The sequence below is a fragment of the Gymnodraco acuticeps genome, unplaced genomic scaffold (assembly GCF_902827175.1).
Source record: "Gymnodraco acuticeps unplaced genomic scaffold, fGymAcu1.1, whole genome shotgun sequence".
Classification (NCBI taxonomy): domain Eukaryota; kingdom Metazoa; phylum Chordata; class Actinopteri; order Perciformes; family Bathydraconidae; genus Gymnodraco; species Gymnodraco acuticeps.
In genome coordinates, this window is record NW_022991444.1 from 1,258,344 (window position 1) to 1,265,025 (window position 6,682).

The window sequence follows — 6,682 nt, forward strand, 5'->3', positions numbered from 1 at the left end:
AGCATGACCAAGACCGTAGAAATCCTACAGGTGAAACCGAAAAGTTGTTGCATTTAACCAGCATATTAAACTAACGTTACATTAACCTCCGCTACACAGTGTCTTTTGCTTTAATAAAACATGTGTGTGTGTGTGCATTTTAAAAAATAAGTGTTTTGCATTATATGTATATAGTTATTTTAATATGTTCCTGTACTTAAGCTAATTTTGCACAATTGTGTTTTCATTTAATAATAATAATAATAATAATAATAATAATAATAATTGTATAATTACATTTTATATATTCTAACTGTTTTGCAATTTTCTATCATTTGTTTCTTTTTGTGTGCCATGTTCAAAATAAACGAGTTTCCAAGTAAGATCCTTATTGGAAATGCAGATATTATTACAGGAGACTGTTGCACAACATGACCATTTTGTTAGAAGTCTACACTGAAACTTAATTTAGAGCTGGAAAAATCGCGGGATCCGTGAATCCAGGTCAATGATCGAGAGAGACCAGTAGCCTACGAGGACTCAGAGCCGTAAACTATAGCAGGCAGCAGATCCAGAGATCCAGCAGACTCGTCCCCATGCACGAATCTACAGCAGACTCAGCCCCTCCTCCGGCTCGCACGGCTCCCGCGAGTCCCACGGCTCCCTCGAGTCCCACGGCTCCCTCGACGAGTCGCAGCAGACTCAGAGATTTGCGGACTCACGGCTCACGGCTCACTCACGGCTCACTCACGGCTCCGGCGAGTCCAACGACTCACGGCTCACTCACGGCTCACGGGACTCTCGCGGGAGCCGGAGGAGGGGCTGAATTTGCTGTTGATTCGTGCATGGCGACGAGTCTGCTGGATCTCTGGATACAACAACGTTGTAATGTGATTGTACACGTTATAAAGAGAGTAAAGAGTGACGCAATTTATAGTTTTAATTGTTACGTCACATCAGGTGTAGGACTCAAAGGACTCGGGTTAATCGAGAGGGAGACTCGTCACGACCGGCTCATTACTAGGATCCGGGTTAATGATCCGGATGAATCATGACTCGCCCATCTCTACACAGTCACAGCCACAGTCAGGTCGAACCGGATGACTGCGGGGCTAACGGTTCGCTAACGGTTCATGTCGCTTCCGCTGACATGGCGCGTCAATCAACGGTAAGTTTTGCCCATTACTTGCCCAGTATTACTTTGAATATTATTATTGTGATTGAGGATTAAATCCGCTTTGAAGACTACCGTTTTATATCGTGCAGTTTAGCGGCAAAAATAACGTCAGTTAGCCAGCTAACGCTAGCTTTGTTGAGTTTATGCTAGCTAAACAAGTAGTGGTTGTAGTCTACAGCAGTAATTAATATATTATCGCCTACTGCTTTGGCACTAACGGTTGATAACCGTTTATGAAAATAAAACCAATTGAACTGTACTGAAATAATGACAAGTTTTATAATTGTCTTGGGCTCCTGCTGTGTTTTTAAAGCCTTTGTAAATTATCCATGCTATTTAGCTAACGTCGAAGTAGTGTGAAATGTGAAATGTGAAATCAACCTCACAATAAGATGTGTGTATATTACAATTATTAATGTCATATTTCAAGATGATTACTTAGATATTACAATATGGTTCGTTGAGCTGGAGTTCATTATTGAGCTTACACGTTAACGTCACAGTCATCTGAAGAACAAACCCAAACCTTGTTGTTTTTATTAATTGTATTACCAAATTGGTATCAAATAAACAGTAAGCATTGGTAACCCAACTTCCAAAGTTACAGTAAAATAAAAAGGACCCTGACTCGGACAATACACAATCCAACATGTTCAACAGAAGATAATCAGTTATATTGTTTGTACACATGGTACTTTACATATATATCTGTTTGTTTAAGGTGTCCAGGTGATGCAGACAGGCTGGACCAGAGAGTGAGAGACAGAACTGGACTCCTCACAGCAGTGAACTTCAGCACAGGTACAAAGACTCTATTTTTCATACTGTACAAAGAATCAAGAAAAATATTGGTTTAAATATATGAATTGACTTTAATACACTGATATACATTCCATTAAACAATACTAAATACTAGATCACCTACACATCAGTGAAGTTGAGGGTTGTTTCCATGCAAAAGGTTACATTTAGATGTTAACAAGCAATATGACTTTGTCAGCTTTCTAATTTAATGTATTGAAGGCAAAGCTATTTAACACATAGTGAGAACTGCTACTATTTATCTCTCAATATTGTCTGTAAAAAACGTGGTAAAAGTTATTCTTTCAGTGAGACAACAGAACAAGCTTCTACAGTTCCACTACGTTTTGATAACAGTTAAATATTATTTTGATAATAACATATATTTCAATGTTGATGAATTTCATACTGTTCATTCATAATCTGATTACAATTAAAAAATAATTATATCAACAGCCCCTAAACACACCTCTTTCCTAAATAACACACTTGTTCTGCAATAATGTTTTATGTTTCCTGTCATTTTTGTTAGGAAAGGACATGCCTGAAAGACACGACTCAGCATCTCCTCTTTCTCTGAGGGTCAAGAAGAACATCCAAGAGGAACATTAAAGGCTGATGTTATGAGATTTTAAGACCAGTACAGGACATTCACGGAGCGTCCACACTACAGCTTAAAAAAAAGCTTGGAGCTGGGCGTGTCTGAAGCTTGGGGATTTTATTCGAGCAACGCGACCAACAACCAATCACATGAATCTCCCGCCCAGTGTGAGAAAAAGTTTTTAGAGAGTACTTGTCCATGGACAAGTGAGTTTGGCAATTTACTTGTCCGAATACATTTTTCACTTGTCCAGAATGGACAAAAATTGGGGCCACTGGAATCTTCTTCTTCGTCATCGTATTTTACATTTCCCCACGTTTTTTACGACACCGCTAACGTAAGTGAGCGGTAAGATTTTACTGCATCACACATAGGGTTGGATATCGGTTGGATATCGTTTGGATTTTAACGATTCCGGTTCTGCTTTTCGATTCCGGTTATTTTCGGTTCTCGATTCCGGTTCTTTGAGAGGGTAAAAATAAGTCAAACTGGGAGAAAAATATATTTATGAAAACATTAAGTCAAATCTGTATTCCTATTTACAAATCACTTCATACTGTTTAATTTCTTACAGTTATTGAATACAGTTATATAAAAATAATCTATGCATTGTTTAGTTAGTTCTAAGTGGTGCAGTTTGAGAATGTAATTGGCCCAGTCTCCTCTGATGTTACACTGCAACCTGCCTGTGAGACAGAGTCCAACCACACATGTCCAACACATAGGACATAACCTAATAATAATAATAATAATACATTATATTTATAGCCTATAGGCCTAGCGCTTTTCTACAACTCAAAGACACTTGCACATGTCCTGCAATACACATGCTGCAGCTGCTCACTGTTTGTAAAAGTAAATAAATAGTATTTTCATTTCAATAATGTACTTTCTATACCCCGCTTCATAAACAATACTGACATCCCTGTGCTCCTCCGAGTCTGGGGGTCCGGGGATGTGAGGACAGCGCGAGGACACAGACAGGGAGGCTGCTTCACTTCATAAAGGAAATGGCGGTCAACATTAACAACACAGGAGCTAAAACGCTCAATAACCTTCATTACGTGTTAGAGAAAGAACATAAGAAAGTTTGACAAAGATGAGGCTGTTTAAACGGGCAGCGGATCCGCTGTGTGTAGAAAGAGAGAGAGAGACGCTGAGCTGCACCGTGCAGCGATCAGCTGATACGGAGCATAGAGAGAGAGAGCTGCAGTCTGCGGGGCTCGGCCTCACCTCCTGTCCTCACAACTCTTATTAATCCCGGTACCGGACAATTGTTATTTGTTCCTACTCGGAACCGAGTTTTGCTTCCCAACCCTGCCACTGTGCTACACTTCCTGCCCCGCCCCCGTCTAACTGTACAGAAAGCGGCGAGATGCATTTCCTTAGGAATCGACAAGCAGAACCGAAACTAACATTTCTAAACGAACAATGGCGGATACGTACAATTTGCGAATGAGTTCTGCCTTTTGTAAACTGAATGTATCAATAATTTGTCAATAAACGTCACTTGTCCGCCGGACAAGTCAATTGACAGATCTACTTGTCCGATATTGTAAATAACACGTCCCGGACGGTGGGACGTGTACTTTTTCGCACACTGCCGCCCCCGACATACAAAGCAAAAAACCCCGGGGATTTTATGCGAGCAATATATATATATATATAAACTCCCCAAACAGGCGAAAACCTACCAGTTCCACCCACTGTCTCTGCCACCTCCCTCCATGACTGGTTCTTCTGGTTTGTATCCCGGTAGGTGAAGAGGGTCTGGTCATACAAAACCGGGTGATTTGCTACGGCGATAATTAGTTTCTCCTCCATATTTTTTTGAAATATAGAAATGAACAGCGGGATATCTCTCCCAGCTTAGACGCGGTTTGATTGGCTAGGGCTTGAGCTGTCAGATTTTCAGAAACAGGATTTGATTGGCTGGCGCTGGCTACTCCGGCGTCAGAAGTTGAACATTGTTCAACTTCTGACGCCGGAGACGGACCGCTATGCTACCCACAATTCAGTTCGGCGAAAAGCGAGGCAACGTGACGTCACCCCATTCAAAGTGAATGGGCAGACGCGTTGGAAACCGTTTTTGAAGCTGTCGAAGCTGTAGTGTGGACGGGCCGTCACTAAGAAACTACTTATATTGTGAAAACAAAGATCTGCACACCGAATATTTTTGTAGTCTATCAGGACCATCATTTGTTTGTGACGCTGCCTGCACCTCAGAGAAGGGGTGGTTATAGTCAGGCTTATAAAGTGTGGCGAAAAACACAGTCAGCTGATCGAATGCACCTATTTCCACATCTACACTCCATCAGCTGATTATTTCTATTTGCCTCACTTTATGAGCTTCACATCACTTGTGCCTTGAACTGCAGAGTTTGCAACGTCACAAATAAATGGGGCCAATCTTCAGTCAGATGTGAATGTGTAATCTAACATTTTCAGTAAGAATAATGGACAAAAGGAATGCAAATACAATTTATTGAAATGTGAACCAAAAGTTAATCAAACATGTTTTAAATAAAAAGCACATATGGACAGAAGGTGTAAACCTATTAAATGTATAAGTAAACACATTTAGTCAAATAACGTGACAGACTAGGCCTGTGCAGTTGGTATCAGCTATGCCCAGCATGGGCTCCTCCATCAGGCCTGGTCCTCCTCGCTGAGGAAAGACCCTCAGTCCTCTCCAAACCAACAGACAGGACGTCCATCACACGGAGGTTTCTCCCTGAAGTCTCTGCAGCCCTCTGGACACCACGCTGTCTCAATCTGTCCACACTGAATATGAGAGGGGGAAAATGAAAATAATAAATGCTTTAGATCAGTGGTTCCCAAACTTTTTGTGCCCAAGGCACACCAAAGGACAAGTAAAAATCTCAAGACACACCTATTGTGCAAAATAGCCCTTATAACACGTGTTATCACTCATATCATGTAAAATATCTGTAAATGTGCATAATTATTTACTAATGCCAAATAAAATGTGACAAAGACAACTATATTACTTTGAAACTTTATCAAATTAAGTTTCATCAAAGCAGCAACACACTCATTTAAACCAGACAGGTCACAAAATAAAAAATGAGGCAAAGGAAACTCAGCAGAAATTCAGCACAGAGAACTGTCAATGCAAGGAAGCTGCATTGTCCATGGTCCTGAACTACAAATTATAAATGTAACATTTCAGCAATCAGCATTGAAACATGTGCTATTGTAAATATTTTTGCCGACTTACAAATTAGTGAGATAAATGTGCCTGTCGGGGCGCGCAGAATTTTGTAATCCTTGGTGGCACTGAGGAGAGGGCCACTCGCAAGTCCTGTTCAACAGAGAGCCGTGACCTCCTGATGTTCTTCATGTAAATCAGAGTAGAGAACGCCAACTCCAGAGATGGAGTCGTTACTAAAAAAATGTAATATATTACATATTACTTTTTTTTAAAAAGTAATATATTACACTACTTCGTTACTATCTACATAAATTAACTCGTTACTTTACTCGCCGAGCACGTACGAACTGCGCATGCGTGAGTGGCAATAACTTTCCTTACCAGCAGGCGGCGGTAGTGTGTATTTGTCATTCAAAACAGGCAACCGGAAGACAGAGAAGAAGAACAGACTACGTGATATAAACAAACAACAAATAGCGTGTGCGGTAGCTTCACCTTAGCATGTGTTCTTTGCAGGTGTTTCTTGAGGTTTGACGTGGTGTTTACAGCAGTGGATAACAGCTTCTGGCCTGGACACAGTTTGCACCTCACCGTCACATTCCTGTCTATTCTTCGGACGAACTCAAATTAATGGGCATACCTCCACCCTTCGAAAGTTATCGCTGACTCAGCCATGTTTATGCAGCACTGCACGTGGAGATGTGGACGCGCAAGTCGCGCAGATTACGTACATATAAACCTACAAAGTACTGATATAGTAAATTAGTATTAGTTGTATATTGCAATAATAACGTATGGTTGTCACAAAATCCCACGGCACACCCGGACTTGCCTCACGGCACACCAGTGTGCCGCGGCACACCGTTTGGGAACCACTGCTTTAGACAATAAGAAATATAAAGTTAACTTGAGTTACTCAGTTTTTTTAGATTATCAATACTATTACTGT